Source organism: Macaca nemestrina, chromosome X (genome assembly GCF_043159975.1).
Source record: "Macaca nemestrina isolate mMacNem1 chromosome X, mMacNem.hap1, whole genome shotgun sequence".
In the NCBI taxonomy this organism is placed as follows: domain Eukaryota; kingdom Metazoa; phylum Chordata; class Mammalia; order Primates; family Cercopithecidae; genus Macaca; species Macaca nemestrina.
In genome coordinates, this window is record NC_092145.1 from 12,224,906 (window position 1) to 12,244,887 (window position 19,982).

A 19,982-nucleotide genomic window follows, 5' to 3' on the forward strand; every position below is an offset into this window, starting at 1 on the left:
TACACGTATTTAGGTTAAAGCAGTTGAATTAAGTTAGTCATTACCCTTATACCACGTTACATTGAATACAGTTTGGATGCGTGTTGAAATACATGCCTTTTTTTTTTTTTTTTTTTTGTAAAACTCAATATAGGAGCTGTGTCTGGAATTAAAGTAAAAATTTTTGGCATGTTTTTAAATTCTAGTTTCATTTAATAACCTGTAGGGCATGTATGTTTAAGCTTTATTTAAGTTAATGGGAAAAAATTAGAGATCCAATACCAATACTTTAGGATTTTGTCTTGGTGTTTACATGAAATTCTTAGGCCTTGATTTTAATCTTTCATTGTATTGTGATTTTCTTCTAGCTATACTGTACCACATGAAACTTGCCAAATAAATCTTTCTCTTTTTTTAAAATTTTTTGAGACAGAGTCTTGCTCTGTCGCCCAGCCTGAAGTGCAGTGGCACAATCTTGGCTCATTGCAGCCTCTGCCCACCAGGTTCCAGCGATTCTCCTGCCTCAGTCTCCTGGGTAGCTGGGATTATGGGAGCATGCCACCATGCCCGGCTAAGTTTTGTATTTTCACTAGCGATGGGGTTTCCCCATGTTGGCCAAGCTAGTCTTGAACTCCTGACCTCAGGTGATCCGCCTGCCTTAGCCTCCAAAAGTGCTGGGATTGCAGGCATGAGCCACTGCACCCGGCCAATCTTCCTGTTAAAAACTGATAGAAGAAGAAGGAGGAGGAGGAGGAGGAGGAGGAGGAGGAGGAGGAGGCAGTAGCAACAGAGGAAGAAGAAGAGGGAGAAGGAGAAGGAGGAGAAGGGAAAGGAGGGGGGTATTATGACTTGGCACAACTAGTAATATCAGTTTAGTATAGATCATCAGGGCTATCATATTTTGTAATCCTTGAAAATCAATAAAGTTGAATAGTTAATTTCAGTGCAGGCTAACTTAAAATGTAAAGTAATTTTCTCCTCTTTGATTCATAAATTCATTTATTCATTAATCCGTCAAAGAGTTACTGAGTGCCTAAGATGTGCCAGACCCTGTATGCTGGGTGTGAAAGATACAGAAAAGAAGTAACTCATGCCTTTCTTGTATTTAAAAAGCTCAGTCCAACCAAGGCCTTTATGTAGAGTCAATGACTTGTAAGAGACTCACTGGCTGGCTGGGACAATATTGTTCTCTTTATTTCTCCTTACTGTTGGTTAAGATTTCCCCTAAATATATTACAGATTCAACTCCTTTTATGTAGCAAGAACTGGCAGTGTGGAGTGGAACTGTTCACCACCCGTTCACCATCTCTGCTTTCCGATTTCCAACGCGGAGGTTGGCAAACTTTTAGTGTAAAAGGGCCAGATAGTAAATACTTTAGGCTTTGTGGGATAAAAGTCTAGGGCATTACATAGGTACTTCTATAACCATTTAAAATGTAGAAACCACTCTTAGCTTGTAAACCATATGAAAACAGGGCCAGATTTAACCAATCATTTGCCAACCCTTGTTCTAGTAGAAACATCTGAGGATGAGAGAGGGAAGCAGCAAAGTTGTTATTCCTACTATTTAAGGTCAGATATAATAAAGAGCAAAATAGGCACGGTCCTTGCCTTCACAGAGTTTAAGAGCAGGCACACAGCTAGTCCATAAAGGAGGTCTTCGTATCTAGTAGCAACTGTAATCCCTTGAGGGTGTATGTTTATCCCATTTCTCTTGCATGTCACAAAAAGAGCAGCTGTTTGAAAGCTTCTCTTACACTTACACCATCATTCTAAAATGAACTACTTGCATGTCTGTATCCTCACTAAGTTACAACCTCTGATAAGCCAAGGAGCATGTTTTATTTATCTTTATATTCTTAGTTCCTAGCACTCCCTGTGCCTTGTGCATATGTTATACACTCAATAATTGCTTGTCAGATGAATGGAACTAAACTGTTTTATCACATTATGTGTGTGCCTTTTTAGGTGGTCACTTGTCTTTTGCTAGAGTTAACTGTGTTGTAAAAAAAGACTCTGAATTCAAAGCCTTCACTTTTGAGAATGGAAGGGGGCGTATATTCACTGCAGTTGACATCAACATAAGGTCTAAAAAAATCTTTGTGACATCCTATATTTTCAGCTGGGATTTGCAACAAACTATTGTTTTCCTTTTCTCCAAGAAAAACTCTACCTAACAACAATTTTCTTGTTGGTTTCACCAGGAGACTGTTTGCACACTCCTCTTACGAGATCGATCAGGTCTTACATCTTTCTTTCCTTATTATTTCATAAAGGAAAAGGACAGCTTTTTCTTATGTTGACTGTTCTGTCTCTGTGACCTGTGGGTAAAACTAAATACACAGGTAGTGACTACTCAAAAGCTCGTCTGGATGGCTGAAACTGACATGTTTCTATTTGAACATGTGTGGAGTTAAACGTGCCCTTGTCGGCATAAAAGATGCAAATGCCTTTAAAAGTATACTCTATTTTTACCAGTATAAAAGTAATGCATATTCATTCTAGAAAATTTGAAAATAATAGAAAAATGGAAGGTAAGGGAATAGACTGTGTATATACTCACCATCTAAATATATCTGTTACAATATTTTTCTCAAGTTTAAGCTTTATGTGCCTCAGGTTTTTCATCTATAAATTCATTTATAAATCTATAAACAACAATACCTTCCTTAAAGTGTTGTAATGAATCTTAAAATAATCAATACATGCATAATGCCTAAAAAATATTTTTTCTTTATTTAAAAAACTTGTATTTTAGGTTCAGGGGTACATGTGCATGTTTGTTATATAGGTACATTTGTGTCATGGGGGTTTGTCATACAGATTATTTTATCATCCAGATACTAAGCCCTAGTACCCAATAGTTATTTTTTCTGATACTCTCCCTTTTCCTACCCTCCACCCTCAAATAGACCCCATTGTCTGCTCTTCCCCTCCTAAAGGAGATTTTTACACAGAGTACATGCTCAACAAATGTTAGATAAATAGTACTCCTCATACTGAATATTATCTTTTAGTGCCTTAACTTGTTTTGTTATCATTATATCATAATAACAAACATTCCTTATGTAATTAAAAACTTTACTTAACACATTTGGGAGGCTGAGGCAGGCAGATCACGAGGTCAGGAGTTTGAGATCAGCCTGGCCAACATAGTGAAACCCCGTCTCTACTAAAAATACAAAAATTAGCTGGGCGTGGTGGTGCACACCTGTAGTTCCAGTTACTCAGGAGGCTGAGGCAGGAGAATCGCTTGAACCTGGGAGGCAGAGATTGCAGTGATCTGAGATCGTGCCACTGCACTTCAGCCTGGCAACAGAGCAAGACTCCATCTCAAAAAAAAAAAAAAATTTTTACTTAACATAATTATGGTCCAATGCCTCCAACACATTGTTACAATTAGTAATAATACAGAATATTATATAAAAGAACCCCTAACTCTTGTTTATTTTATAAAACAAACTGAAATCAGTTACAAAATTCATAAATATTAACATTGTTTGAAATGTTGATCCTACTTAACCACAATTGCCAGAATAGCCTAGAAGAGTCTGTTCATGAAATATTTGTAGAAAACAGCTAAGTTTTCAACTATAGGTGACTCTAAGACCACTTATAAAAAGAGCATGCTTCGAAATTGTCCAAAGAAATCTTCATTTTTACTAAGCTTCAAATAGGTAATTGCATATTTGAATACTTATGGGAACTGAATCTGAATATTCGACTCTAAAGTAACCCATCAAACTTGCCATAATTTTCTTATATTTTCTCGAATCACGGACTATAGATTACTCTTCATCAGTTATTAACTTCTTTAGTGATAACATTTTTTAGTTTATTTACTGTTTGTCCTCAACCTTCTCCATACTTTTCCATTTCAGAGACAAATTCATGAGTAAAATAGCCAGTGGACAGGAGTTATTCATTAAAATTGTGTTTACAAATGCAAAGTATGATAGGTAATTCTGGTAACTGCCTAGATGAGAACTACATGAATGAAGAAATAACACCAACTTCCCGGGCAATAAATCAGCAGTTTACTTGAAGTGTCAGTTCCCACAAGAAATACAAATAGTAAATATTCATAACAAATAAGTTCAACTTGGTTAAGGGGTTAAACAAATGCAATATTTAACAAACATGAGGTGCAAATTTTTGTATAGAAAAGAAAAAAAAATAAATGAAATAAGTCCCAATCCTGGAAAAGACTGAAAAGAAATACTCTTATTTATGACTATCATAATCCTTTCAATGAATAATTTGGTGATGTATATCAGGGTAGATAAAATAATTATACCCTCTGGCCCAACAATTCCCCACATGGAAATTTACCCTAAGTGACTAATCAAAGCAGCGAAGCTATGTAAGATTGCTTTATTAACATGCCATGGTGGATGGCAGAGCAAGATGGCTGACATCGATGCAGCTCTCTTCCACAGAATGGAACCAAAATAGCATGTAGATATTCACACTTAAAATAGATTGTGAAAGAGGGAACACTGGAATGCAACAGAGCAGTGATGGGAAAGCACTGAAAGCAAAGAAGAAAGAAGCAAGGCAGCCTGCTTGGCAGAGATGTGCCAGGAGCTGGGACAAGGTCCTGTGTGGGGAAAGGGTAAGTGACAGCCCACCAAGGCTGTACATTTTGACAACAGACTCTTACAATCCTAGCTATGGGGAGAGCCCGTCCACTGTCATGGGTCTGGAGATGAGCACAAGAAGCTGTCTAGAGATCATGCAGGCATTGTTCCAGAGAGGGTACTCACACTGAACCCCACAGGCTTCTGAGCCCTGAGCAGCTACAGCATGGTATCATTGGAAGATCTCGGTCCCCAAAGGACTGTTTCCTATTCTGGGGCACACATTGCTCCTGCCACTGCTGGGGGAAAAGAAAAAAAGGCAGAAGGAGACCAGGCACATTCACATATCCCAAGGACAAATTCCACCACCACCACTGCAGGCTGCTGGGGGACTCAGACACAAGTAAACTGTGCCCCCCACAGCACTGCACCCACTGAGAGTGACCCCACCCTCCTCCTCAGTAGCAGACCCAAAGGGGGCTCCAGTCTCAGAGCCAAATCCCCAAAGGACTGCATCCTGCCCTGGGGCTGATGCTGCCACTGCCACCACCAGGCCAAGGATGGTGGAGAGAGGAGGGTGGGCATGTTCATGCACCCTTACCTCTTCTGGAAAGAGGCTGCTGTGGGACTGATGCTGGAGAGGATATGGAGAAAAGGGAACACTTATATGCTGCTGGTGGGAATGTAATTGAGTAAAATCACTATGAAAAACAGTATGCAGATTTCTTAAAGAACTAAAAATAGAACTACCATCACATCCAGCAATCCCACTAAATCAGTATCTCAAAAGGATACCGGTACTCCCATGTTTGTTGCAGCAGTATTCCCATAGATTTGGAAGCAACGTAAGTGTCCATCAACAGACAAATTGATGATGAAAATGTGGTCTACATACACACTGGAATACTATTCAGCCATAAAAAAGAATGAAGCCTTGCAGTTTGCAGCAACATGGATGAGCCCTGTAGGACATTATGCTAAGTGAAATATGCCAGGCACAGAAAAATACCATATGTTCTCACTCATACGCAGGAGCTAAAAAAGAGTTAATCTCATGGGCATAGAGAATAGAATGATAGTGGGAAGGGTGGGAGGGTGAGAGTAGGGGATGAAGAGATCCTGACTAGTGGGTAAAAACATACAGTTAGATAGAAGAAATAGACTCCAATATTCTATAACAAAACAGGATCAGTATAGTTAGCAACGATGTGTTATATATTTCTGGCAACCATCATTCTACTCTCTATCTCCACAAGTTCAATCGTCTTAATTTCCAGGTCCCATAGTTCAAAGTAGATAAAAGAGAGGGCATGAAATGTTACAAACCCATGACTGGGCACGGTGGCTCACGCCTGTAATCCCAGCACTTTGGGAGGCCAAGGTGGGTGGATGATAAGGTCGGAAGATTGAGACCATCCTGGCTAACGCTGTGAAAACCCATCTCTACTGAAAACACAAAAAAATTAGTCAGGTATGGTGGCACGTGCCTGTAGTCCCAGCTACTCGGGAGGCTGAGGCAGGAGAATCACATAAAGCCAGGCGACGGAGGTTGCAGTGAGCTGAGATCACACCACTGCACTCCAACTTAGGTGACAGAGCGAGACTCCGTCTCAAAAAAAAAAAAAAAAAAAAAAAAAAAAGAGAAAGAAATGTTACAAACACATAGAATTTACAAAAACTCAAGGTGAAGGATACTGTGAATACTCCGACTTGATCATTTCAGATTCTATTCATAAAACAAATGCTTACATATACCCCATAAATACACAAAATATTTGATGTCAGTAAAAAAGTCGTCCATGGTCACGTTATTTATTGTGGCCAAAAAACTGTAAAAATTTAAGTTCTTAGCCAAAGACATGTTCAGTATATTGCAAGAATTAAATTGCTACAACATAATATTAAGCATTTATCATAAATAATACATCTTGGGATCCTTTAAAAGCTTGGAAAACAGCTTGGAGTTAATATTTTGTGAGACATAAAATTGGATTAAAGTAGATACTATACATTTTTGAGGAATTGAATCTAAGACTAAAAATATTTACCTTTTAAAATGCAATAAAATAACTAAAACATCTAACCCAAAATTAAATACCATTTTTTTTCCAATTTCTCTGAATTGTTACCAGGGTGCATGATGAATAGTTTTATGAATTGCTTTTTCTTGTTTCCATACAGAGCATTTAGTAGATTTGTTCATGCCAGAAGTTCAAGTTGCCACTGAATTCACACAATCATTTATTTTGCTCAAACTTTCTATTTTAGAACTAAAGAACATGACTTTATTAAACTCGTCATTTCTATCACCAGTTCTAGCATTTGGCTTCATTTTAGAGGCTTTTTTTTCCCACAGAGAAACTTCATTTTCATAACTCTTTGATAGCTACTATGTGAGTAAGAGTGAATAGAGAAGCACACGACTGGGCAGCAACCTAGGCTCACACACTGGTAAGTGGCTTGCTTTGATTAATCAGCCTCAGAGTGTACATGCTTCAAACGCATGCATCTCTAACAAAACCTTCTTTACTGCATGCGATGGGACAAACATTTGCCATTCTTAAAATGTGCCAACCATTCATGATCTGGGAACTTTTTTTTAATACATACTGCTCCCTCTACTGGGCTATTCTTATCCTCACCTTCACATCAAATTGCTAGTCACCACTGAAGTCAAAGTTGAAGCATGACTTTCTTTACGAAACATACTCTGACACCTCCAGGGATGGCTATTCCTGGTATCTTCTGCGTGATATTGCACGTGAAGTCAGTACACTCCAGTCCTGAACTCTGCTTGCTTATGGCAGTGTTTGATGATATTAAGTATGAAACGTCATGACAGCAAAACCAGGGATCTATTTTCAGTTTCAGTTGAAGTTAAAGGGAATTTCTCACATAAGAGAACCACGCATAGTGTGTGATGAATAGTAAAAGAATTAATGCATCTGTATGCATAGAAGAGATTCTCACACATAGTATGCGCTCAATGAATCTTAGATAACGCTTTCTACTATTGCAGCTTTCAGAGAAAATGGACACCAACCTTGTAGTATTCAGGTTAAGGATGGGGAGAGTCACGGTATCATGTAGCCATCATCAGGGCTGGTAAGCAAGGGTTAAGAACTCTCCAAGATTAGTAATTAATGAAGACAAATCAGATGTAAATATTCCCATGCAAACAAAGCCTCATGGAACAGATGAATTGTTTCAGAAAGGATGGGAACTGTTCCTCTCACCATGCTGTAGACTGAAATCAGGGCCCTCTGCAGCCCTGGCAGAGGTGATTATAGATAATTATATAGACTAAGGTACTGAGATCATCAGTTCAGAGTGGGGGAACAGTTATTCTCAACAGACCTTCTTGTCATTATCATAAAGCTTCAAGTTAAGAAACCCTCAAATTATTATTATAGATATCCAGGTTGAAGAGATCTTACTGGTTACATCCGAGATCTGGTACCAGAAAGGAAAAAAACATGTAAAATACCCCAGTTATACATGGATATATACATACACATTGACAACAACAGAAAATAAAAGCCTGTCTAGATCAGTAACATCTTGTGCTATATCTATCCAGGCACTTCTCAGACTCCATTGTAATAAGTTGTGTACATGTTAATTGACATCTTTGCATCCTCTTTAAGAATGTTGGTATTTTACATAAGGGTAAAGTATTGTTTGTCTTGTATAACTCTATCAAATATAACCTCGTCTATGACTATAGGCATTCACACAATGAGGGTGAAATGGAAGACGGAAAATCAGTTGGTTGGAAGACATTTATCCTGAGATTCGTCTTCCCTGTGAGTTCTCTTAAGAAACTGATCAATTACAAGGTTGGCACCTTAAGTACCTTGTTCTACACTTCATGCAAAACTACTGAAAGCCTGTGGAAACAAAACTATTTTTATTAGTGCCCCACTGAAGGGTTGACAAAGGCCAATATTCCAAAAAGAAATTTACCAAATACCACAGAAGAAAAGGAAAATAAGCTCAATAATCTCAGAAAATGCTAACAGCATCAGATTTCTGAAGCTAGTATAATGTCATTCCATGTGTTCAGTTGTGCATATATATACATATTCAACCTTACTTATTTTTTCTATGATTCAACACAGTTTCAATTTTCAGCTCTCAGTCTCTTTGCCTTAAATAAACCATCTTGAAAATGTTGGGGTTCCCCTTGCCATTGAGTGACATCTAAGTTTTAGAATGCTAAAACCTACTCAAGACATTGCAGGGTAGAGGGCACATATTAACCTTGGTGGCATTTGTCCTTGAAGACACTCCTTTGTCCATGAAGACACTTCTTGAGACATTTGTGGCCTCATCAGTACAGATAAGGTGCTTATGAGATGACCCTTGCTCCACCCATGAAACCCCTTTAGGTCCAGTGTTGGCACACAGGACTCTCCCTGATGCCTTTCTACTACTTTGAGTTGAATAAGTCTCTATGAGGCACTCTCTAAGGCCCCACATGTCTAGACTGACTACACAGCCACTTATTCTCTCGGGTTTTGTGCCTCCCCAGGGCTTCACCTTGGAAGTAGAGTATTGAAACTCTGGCTCTGGAATATGACAATGCCGCCTTCCTCTCTACACAAGAATATATAATCTAACCTCTAGAAAAAACCTGTTTCCTCAAATCCCCAGCTCATATTGTTCTGTTTTCCCCTTGTATTTTTTTTTTTTTTACTACGTCAACAGTCATATTCAACAAAGCCAAACAAAGATGTTACAAAAAAAGAAAATTACAAGCCATATCCCTAATGAAAATATATGCAAAAATCCCCAACACAATACTAGCAAACCACGTTCAACAGCACATTAAAAAGATAATTCACTATAATCAAGTAGTATTTACCTCTGGGATGCAAGGAAGGTTCAACATATACAAATCAAAAAATGGTGATATACCACATTAACGGAATGGAGGACAAAATCTATGTGATGATCTCAATAGATGCAGAAAAAATCGTTTGACAAAATTCTACATGCTTTCATTTTAAAAACTCTCAACAAATTATCTATAGAAGGAATGTACCTCAACACAATAAGGGCTATATATGACAAGCCCACAGCTAACATCATACTCAATGGTGGAAAGTTGAAAGCATTTCCTCTAATATCAGGAACAAGGCAAGGATGCTCACTCTCGCTATAGTTGCCAACAACATGGTACTGGACTAAAGACAGATACATAGACCAATGGAACACAATAGAGAGCTGCAAAATCAATATGAGCATTTACAGTCAATCGATTTTTCATAAAGATGCCAAGAACACACAGTGAGGGGAGGACACTCTTATTATTAAGTAATGTTAACAAAAACTGGATATCCACATGCAGAAGAAGGGAATTAGACCGCATGTTACATCATATACAAAAAGCAAATCAAAATAAAGTTTTGAATATAAGAAAGACTTTACACTGTGAAACTACTATAAGAAGCATTGTGGAAAGACTCCATGACATTGGCCTTGGCAATGATGTTTTGTATATAAACCCAAAAACACGGGAAACAAAAGCAAAAATAGAAAAATGGGATTGTATCCAACTAAAAAGCTCCTGTACAGTAAAAGAAACAATTGACAGTGTGAAGAGACAACCTACAGAATGACAGACAATATTTGCAAACTGCACATTTAATCAAGCGTTAATACCCAAAATATATAAGGAATCCAAACAACTCAATAGCAAGGAAACAAATAATCTGATTTATAAAATGAGGAAAGGATCTGAATAGACATTTCTAAAAAGAGGACATACAGATGGCCAATAGGTATATGAAAATATTCTCAACATCACTAATTATCAGGGAAAAGAAAATTAATACTACAATGAGATATCATCTCCCATCTGTTAAAATGGCTATTATCAAAAAGATAAAATATAACAAGCTTTGGCAAGGATGTGGAGAAAAGGGAATCTTTATACACTGTTGATAGGAAAGTAATTTAGTACAGCCATCGTGGAAATCAGTATGGAACCTCCTCAAATTAAAAATAGAACTAATACATGATCCAGCAATTCTATTACTGTGTGTATATTCAATGAAAATAAAATTATTATGTGGAAGAGATATCTGCACTGCAATGTTCACGGCACATTATTCACAATAGCCAAGATATTGAGTCAACCTAAGTGTCCATCAAGGGGTGAATAGATAAATAAAATGTAGTGTATATATATACACAATGGAATACTATTCAGCCTTTTAGAAGTTGGAAATTCTGTCGTTCGTGATAACAAGGATGAACCTGGAGAACATTATGTTAAGTAAAATAAGCCTGGAACAGAAAGACAAATACCGCATGATCTTATTATAGGTGGAATCTTAAAACATCAAACTCATAGAAGCATAAAGTAGAATGGTGGTTATCAGGGGCTGGGGTGGAGGCAGCGACTGGGGACATGCTAGTCAAAGGATACAAAATTTCAGTTAGCTAGATGGAATAATTTCAAACGGTCTATTGCACAACATGGTGACTATAGTTAATAACAACGTAGTGTGTATCCCAAAATTGCTAAGAGAATAGACTTTATGTGTTATCACAACAAAGAATAATAAATGTATGAGGTAGTGCATACGTTAATTAGCATGATTTAGCCATTCTGCAGTGTATAATTTCAAAACATGTTGTACACCATAAATATATACAATTTTTATTTGTCAAAAATAAGTTTAGAAATAGGGCATATGATTTAGGGTTTCATTAACAGAATAAATATTTTTAAAATAGGCATATCAATTTCCTAAAAGCTTAATTTTTTTGAAAACTCTAGCTAAGAACATTTCATATTCTCTGCTTTCTGCTTTATTAGTCTTCTGAATAGTGAGTTTAAAAAGGGTTATCTACTTGGATTTGGGGTTGGAGATAGAAAGAAAAGTGAATTATTGAGAAAGAGGAAAATCGTAAATACTCTCTTGTCACTTTTTCCAAGACTTCTTCACCCCCACAAGGTTGGCACAACTTTATAAGCATCTGGTTGCCCTTTCTTCCCGTTTTTGTGATAAGTCAGATGAAAAGTTAAATCCTCTAAGAAAATTCACTCTTTCAAGGAATACGGCAGTGAATACTTTTGTAGAATAGTTCTTTGGGAAAATAAATAATTATCTTCTAATTGTTCTTAATATTTGAAAGTTTTCTAAACTACAGCCTATTTTTACCTTTACTTTGTCTGATACTTAGGTAATTGTGTGTGGATTTATCACTGATAACCTGGGTTATAAATTATAATAAAATTGCGTATGTGGGCTTTTTACTTCTATTTTAAAAGGTCAGCTCATTAAAAAAATTAATGCTTTGGCTGGGCATGGTGGCTCAGGCCTGTAATCCCAGCACTTTGGGAGGCCGAGTCGGGCGGATCACGAGGTCAGGAGATAGAGACCATCCTGGCTAACAGGGTGAAACTCCGTCTCTACTAAAAATACAAAAAAATTAGCCAGGCCTGGTGGTGGGCGCCTGTAGTCCCAGCTCCTCAGGAGGCTGAGGCAGGAGAATGTCATGAACCTGAGAGATGGAGCTTGCAGTGAGCCAAGATCGCGCCACAGTACTCCAGCCTGGGCGACAGAGTGAGACTTCATCTCAGAAAAAAAAAAAATTTGTTGATTTTGAAAAGATCAACAAAATTGATAGACCACTAGCAAGACTAATAAAGAAGAAAAAAGAGAAGAATCAAATAGATGCAATAAAAAATGATAATGGGGATATCACCACTGACCCCACAGAAATACAAACTACCATCAGAGAATACTATAAACACCTCTACGCAAATAAACTAGGAAACCTAGAAGAAATGGATAATTTCCTGGACACTTACACTCTCCCAAGACTAAAACAGGAAGAAGTTGAATCCCTGAATAGACCAATAGCAGGCTCTGAAATTGAGGCAATAATTAATAGCCTGCCAACCAAAAAGAGTCCAGGACCAGATGGATTCACAGCTGAATTCTACCAGAGGTACGAGGAGGAGCTGGTATCATTCCTTCTGAAACTATTCCAATCAATAGAAAAAGAGGGAATCCTCCCTAACTCATTTTATGAGGCCAACATCGTCCTGATAACAAAGCCTGGCAGAGACACAATAAAAAAAGAGAATTTTAGACTAATATCCCTGATGAACATCGATGCAAAAATCTTCAATAAAATACCGGCAAACCTAATCCAGCAGCACATCAAAAAGCTTATCCACCATGATCAAGTGGGCTTCATCCCTGGGATGCAAGGCTGGTTCAACATATGCAAATCGATAAACATAATCCAGCATATAAACAGAACCAAAGACAAAAACCACATGATTATCTCAATAGATGCAGAAAAGGCCTTTGAAAAAATTCAACACCCCTTCATGCTAAAACCTCTCAATAAATTAGGTATTGATGGAACGTATCTCAAAATAATAAGAGCTATTTATGACAAACCCACAGCTAATATCATACTGAATGGGCAAAAACTGGAAGCATTCCTCTTGAAAACTGGCACAAGACAGGGATGCCCTCTCTCACCACTCTTATTCAACATTGTGTTGGAAGTTCTGGCTAGGGCAATCAGGCAAGAGAAAGAAATAAAGGGTATTCGGTTAGGAAAAGAAGTCAAATTGTCCCTGTTTGCAGATGACATGATTGTATTTTAGAAAACCCCATTGTCTCAGCCCAAAATCTCCTTAAGCTGATAAGCAACTTCAGCAAAGTCTCAGGATACAAAATCAATATGCAAAAATCACAAGCATTCTTATACTCCAGTAACAGACAAACAGAGAGTCAAATCATGAATGAACTCCCATTCACAATAGCTTCAAAGAGAATAAAATACCTAGGAATCCAACTCACAAGGGATGTAAAGGACCTCTTCAAGGAGAACTACAAACCACTGCTCAGTGAAATAAAAGAGGACACAAACAATGGAAGAACATACTATGCTCATGCATAGGAAGAATCAATATTGTGAAAATGGCCATACTGCCCAAGGTAATTTATAGATTCAATGCCATCCCCATTAAGCTACCAATGACTTTCTTCACAGAATTGGAAAAAACTGCTTTGAAGTTCATATGGAATCAAAAAGACCCTGCATTGCCAAGACAATCCTAAGTCAAAAGAACAAAGCTGGAGGCATCACGCTACCTGACTTCAAACTATACTACAAGGCTACAGTAACCAAAACAGCATGGTACTGGTACCAAAACAGAGATATAGACCAATGGAACAGAACAGAGCCCTCAGAAATAATACCACACATCTACAGCCATCTGATCTTTAACAAACCTGACAAAAACAAGAAATGGGGAAAGGATTCCCTATTTAATAAATGGTGCTGGGAAAATTGGCTAGATGTAAGTAGAAAGCTAAAACATGATCCTTTCCTTACTCCTTATACAAAAATTAATTCAAGATGGATTAGAGACTTACGTGTTAGACCTAAAACCATAAAAACCCTAGAAGAAAACCTAGGTAATACCATTCAGGACATAGGCATGGGCAAGGACTTCATGTCTAAAACACCAAAAACAATGGCAACAAAAGCCAAATTGGACAAATGGGATCTAATTAAACTAAAGAGCTTCTGCACAGCAAAAGAAACTACCATCAGAGTGAACAGGCAACCTACAGAATGGGAGAAAATTTTTGCAATCTACTCATCTAACAAAGGGCTAATATCCAGAACCTACAAAGAACTCAAAACAAATTTACAAGAAAAAACGAAAAACCCCATCAAAAAGTGAGCAAAGGATATGAACAGACACTTCTCAAAAGAAGACATTCATACAGCCAACAGACACATGAAAAAATACTCATCATCACTTGCCATCAGAGAAATGCAAATCAAAACCACAATGAGATACCATCTCACACCAGTTAGAATGGCAATCGTTAAAAAATCAGGAAACAACAGGTGCTGGAGAGGATGTGGAGAAATAGGAACACTTTTACACTGTTGGTGGGACTGTAAACTAGTTCAACCATTGTGGAAAACAGTATGGCGATTCCTCAAGGATCTAGAACTAGAAATACCATTTGACCCAGCCATCCCATTACTGGGGATATACCCAAAGGATTATAAATCATGCTGCTATAAAGACACATGCACACGTATGTTTATTGCAGCACTATTCACAATAGCAAAGACTTGGAATCAACCCAAATGTCCATCAGTGACAGACTGGATGAAGAAAATGTGGCACATATACACCATGGAATACTATGCAGCCATAAAAAAGGATGAGTTTGTGTCCTTTGTAGGGACATTGATGCAGCTGGAAACCATCATTCTCAGCAAACTATCGCAAGAACAGAAAACCAAACAACACCGCATGTTCTCACTCATAGGTGGGAATTGAACAATGAGATCACTTGGACACAGGAAGGGGAACATCACACACTGGGGCCTATTGTGGGGAGGGGGAAGTGGGGAGGGATAGCATTAGGAGATATACCTAATGTAAATGACAAGTTAATGGGTGCAGCACACCAACATGGCACATGTATACATATGTAACAAACCTGCACGTTGTGCACATGTACCCTAGAACTTAAAGTATAATAAAAAAATTAATGCTTTAAGTTAAGAAAATATAAATTAATGAAACTATGCTCAACTACTTTAAATCAATTATAAATTGTATTTATGAGTTCTTTGCTAGGATAACTGTCTACCCTGAAGCTTCCAACTTCAAGTGACATATTCGTAACTATGAAATCTATTATAATATAGCTTTTCACTGATTGAATTCGTGATGAAATACATTATTATTTTTTGTTAGATAGGTAAAATTAGATAGAATTCATCTCATTAGAATACATCTTTAGTTTCATTGTATATTTTCCCAGCAAAGCACATGCCACCTGGTGGCTGAAAGAAGTATGTAACATAATAGGTTTCAAAAATACTGTGTGGAAAACCAAAGCTTCCACAATATCATTTTGAATCCATTTCTGAAACAGTGGCAAACATGTATTTTGGGGCAAGATGCACCACAGTGGCAAATCTTTTTTTTTTTTTTGAGACGGAGTCTTGCTCTGTTGCCCAAGCTGGAGTGCAGTGGCGGGATCTTGGCTCACTGCAAGCTCCGCCCCCCGGGTTCATGCCATTCTCCTGTCTCAGCCTCCCGAGTAGCTGGCACCCACCACCACACCCGGCTTTTTTGCATTTTTTTTTTTTTTTTTTAGTAGAGATGGGGTTTCACCATGTTGGCCAGGATGGTCTCAGTCTCTTGACCTCGTGATCCACCTGCCTTGGCCTCCCAAAGTGCTGGGATTACAGGTGTAAGCCACTGTGCCCCGTTGGTAAATCTTACATGTTCAAGAGCAGACACCCAGTGGTCTGTGTCAAATGGAGACATGAAACAGCAATACTCCATTTTAAGTATTTTTAAAATATCTTTCCAGAATTGTTTTGTATTTTGAAATATGTTTGTTTCTTTATGTCGTGTCCATTTTACTAACAAAAGTAAAATTGTTTACATGCAGAATTGCTTGTTCTGGTACACACCTAGAAAACAGAGGTAAATATCTATTTTTTTCTTCAACTAAGAAGGGAGGTGATTAGCCAATGTGGGAGGCATTTATTTCTTTCAAAATTTTTACTGGAGTAGGCCCTATGTGTTAGATGCCATGCTAACAGAGGGTAAGGTGATAGAGAGGAATCTCCAGAGGAAATCTCATTGTATTGAAAGTCAGAAAATCTGGTTTCTGGCTCACAGCCAGCTGGTTGTGTAAGCTTTGGCAAGCGTTAAGCCACCTGATGCACAGATATGTCACATATGCAAGGCCTACGTTTTAAGGCTTTAAGTGGATTGATTTTTGTGTGTGTGTGGCTACAATGGAAGTTTCTTGCATTTTTCATTTTTAATTATAGTAAAAACACATAATATAAAACGTATCCTCTTAGCCATTTTAAGCATATATTCGGTAGTGCAAACTATATTCATATTATTGTATAACAGATCTCTAGAATTTTTCATCTGCAAAACTGAAGCCATACCTACTGAATCGAACAACTCTTCATTTCCCCCTACCCCAGCCCCTCATAATCACCATTCTACTTTTTGTTTCTATGTTTTGACTATTCCAGATATCTAACTTAAGTGGAATCATATAATATTTATCTGTCAGTGAATGGTTTATTTCACTTAGCATGAAGTCCTCTAGACTCATCCATGTTTTAGCATGTGACAGAATTTTCTTTTAAAAAATGAAATAATATGATATGCCGTTGTATATACCACATTTTATTTATCCATTACTCTGTCAATGGACATTTGGATTGCTTCTACCTCTTGGCTATTGGGAATAATGCTGCAGTGAACATAGATGTACATATATCTCTTCAAGATCCTCTTTTTCAATTATTTTGGAAATACATCCAGAAGTGGGATTGCTGGATCATATGGTAATTCTGCGTTTAGGTGTTTTTGAGGGATCTTCACTCTCTCTTCCATAGTGGCTGCATCATTTTACATTCCCACCAGCAAGGCACAAGGGTTCCAATTTCTCCACATTCTTGCCAACGCTCATTATTTTCTGTTTTTGTTTGTTTTATAGTGGTCATACTAATGGGTATAAGGTGATATCTCATTGTCATTTTGATTTGCATTTCTGTAATGATTAGTGATATAGGGTCTCCTGTAATATACTTGATAGCCACTTTTTTTTTTTTTTTTTTTGAGACTGAGTTTTGCACTTGTTGCCCAGGCTGGAGTGCAATGGCGTGATCTTGGCTCACTGCAACCTCTGCCTCCTGGGTTCAAGTGATTCTCCTGCCTCAGCCTCCTGAGTAGCTGGGATTACAGGTATGTGCCAACACGCTGGCTAATTTTGTATTTTTAGTAGAGACAGGCTTTCTCCATGTTGGTCAGGTTGGTCTTGAACTCCCGACCTCGGGTGATCTGCCCACCTTTGCCCCCCAAAGTGCTGGGATTATAGGCGTGAGCCACTGCACCCAGCCTAACTTGATAGCCATTTCTATATCATTTTGGGAGAAATGTCTATTCAAATTCTTTGCCTGTTTTGTGAGCAGGTTAACTTCTTTGTTGTTTATTTGTAGGAGTTATTTATATAGTTTGCATATTAACCCCTTGTCAGATGTATAATTGACAACTATTTTTCTTATTCTGTACATTGATTCTGTTTTTTTATTCTGTTGATTCTTTTCCTTAATGTGTAGAAGTTTTTGAGTTTGATGTTTGTTTCATTAGTGTATTTTTGCTTTTGTTGCACATGATTTTGGTGTCATATCTAATAAATTACTGCAAAATCTAATGTTATGAAGCTTTTGTCATATGTTTCCCTGTAGGAGTGTTTTAGTTTAGGTCTTACATTTATATCTTTAATCCATTTTGAGTTTATTTTTTATAAGGTTTGAAGTGAGAGTCTAAATTCATTTTTTGCATGTGGCTATCCCAGCACCATTTCTTGAAATGACTGTCCTTTCCCCATTGTGTGATCTTGGCATCTTGTTATATTATTTGACCATATACGTGATAATTTATTTTGGAGCTCTCTATTCTGTTGTATTGGTCCATATGCCTGTCTTTATGCCTGTACCACACTGTTTTGATTACTATAATATTGTAATATGTTTTGAAATCAGCAAGAATGAGGTCTCCAATTCATTCTTCTTTATCAAGATTGTTTTGGTAATTCAGGGTCCCTTGAGATTCTATGCAAATTTTAGGGTTTTTTTTTCCTCTTTCTGAAAAGGGCTCAGAATAATTAACTAAATATTTAGGTTTTAATGTGTAGCTATCAGTGTTTTCTTAACCTCTTGGTTCACTCTAGCACAAAAAGCTGGCTACTGTATCTAATGATTCAACTTCCCTTCACTCCTATAAGAAAATGTATTCTCCACCTACTCTTCCATGATGATCAGAGCAGATTCACCTCTCATTTTCAAAATATCTCCACCATTCATTATTCATACCATCCTGGGCCTATTATAGGAACTTACCAAATCATTCATTTTTAGCCATGGAATCTCCCTGCTGTGAATTACACCCTAGAATCATTGTCCCACTTTATTTTGTTTGTGACTTTTATTCTGTTTAGCCAGCTGTCTCTTCCTCCTTGGGCTTGCCTTGTGCATGATATTCTAGGCCCTTAGCCAAGCACTAATCTTTCACTAATTAGCTAACCAACCACTAACCTGCTGCAGCTTCCTGCATAGGTCTTAAGCTCATCATCCTATCCCTAGCCCCAGGACACCTGATAATTTCCTTCCCTGAGAGTGTCACAAAGTATGCCACACCAAATATACTGGCTGAGAGAGTCACTGAGCTGCACAGTGCAATCTTTAAATGTATAGTCAGTTGAACTTAAGAAACTTTGGACCTTTTCTCAGGACTCAGTGAAGTCTGTGCTACATCTGCTGGCAGCAAGATCCAAAGGCTCACTAAGCCTTATTATTCTGTTATCATCAATAGTAAATGACTTGAGGTTACCTAAGAGGATGCATTCACTAAAAGTGATAATGAAATGACTTACAAATGTGATCAAGAGGTTTAGAAAGTTCAATGTTTTGTGGCTTATGCAACCAACCCATGAGCTGTAGAAATAGCATCTTAGTCCATATTATCTAAAAGTTTACCTTAGTTCACTATTCATTGATGGTTCTGTTACATTCAAGTAGTTTAATAAAATAGATCCACAATTTGAATGTGAAAACGTGCTTAAAAGTGTAAATGAACTGTGATGATATCTACTGGTTGGTGATAAGATCACTAACTGACAAATAGTGTGCTAATAAACAATGGAGAGATTTGAAGCAGCAGAACTGCATCAGTGTTTAAGGATGTGCACAGATTTTTAAATGATTTTTAAAAACACACAAAAATACTACTAAGAGAAATATTCATGGACTTGACTATGAAATTCTCCCAATCACATATATAGACATGTTGTAGTAAACAGATCCAAGGAAACTAGCATGCATTGAAAAACTATAATGTGGTAGGTGCTTTGTACATACGAGTTTACTTAATTATCACAATAAGCCTGTCGTGTAGATGGCATTATTATCCCATTTCATATGTGAAGCTTTTAAAGCTTAAAGAGGTTAAGTGTCTAAGGTCGCAGAGCTAATAGAAGGGCCAACACTAAAACCCAGGTCTGTATGACTGCAAAATTAAGTAGTTTTCTGCTATACCAAGGGTGACATGACAGCTTTGAAGGAAAAAGGATACCTACGTAGCTCAAAGATGACTGAGGAAGTCAGTATGTGAGGATTGAAAATAAAGCTGATATTGAACATTTTGAATATTTGTTTCTCGAAGCTTATATGCTAAAGATTTCTAACATTAATATTTTCATTATAAATACATATACATATGTATATATATCTTGACAGCAGCATGAATACACATGTACAGGTCTTTTACAAAAGTGATTGTACATTTTGTAAACATTCTATATATTTCATCAC

General features: G+C 37.4%; 2 long non-coding RNA genes across 2 annotated transcripts in view; both read right to left on the reverse strand.

The window, feature by feature from the left end:
- Window positions 1-19,982, reverse strand: part of LOC139360761 (uncharacterized) — a 209,948-nt gene that overhangs the window by 61,733 nt on the left and 128,233 nt on the right. The window lies entirely within an intron of this gene.
- LOC105485085 (uncharacterized) overlaps window positions 1-19,982 on the reverse strand; it is a 40,457-nt gene that overhangs the window by 2,168 nt on the left and 18,307 nt on the right. The window lies entirely within an intron of this gene.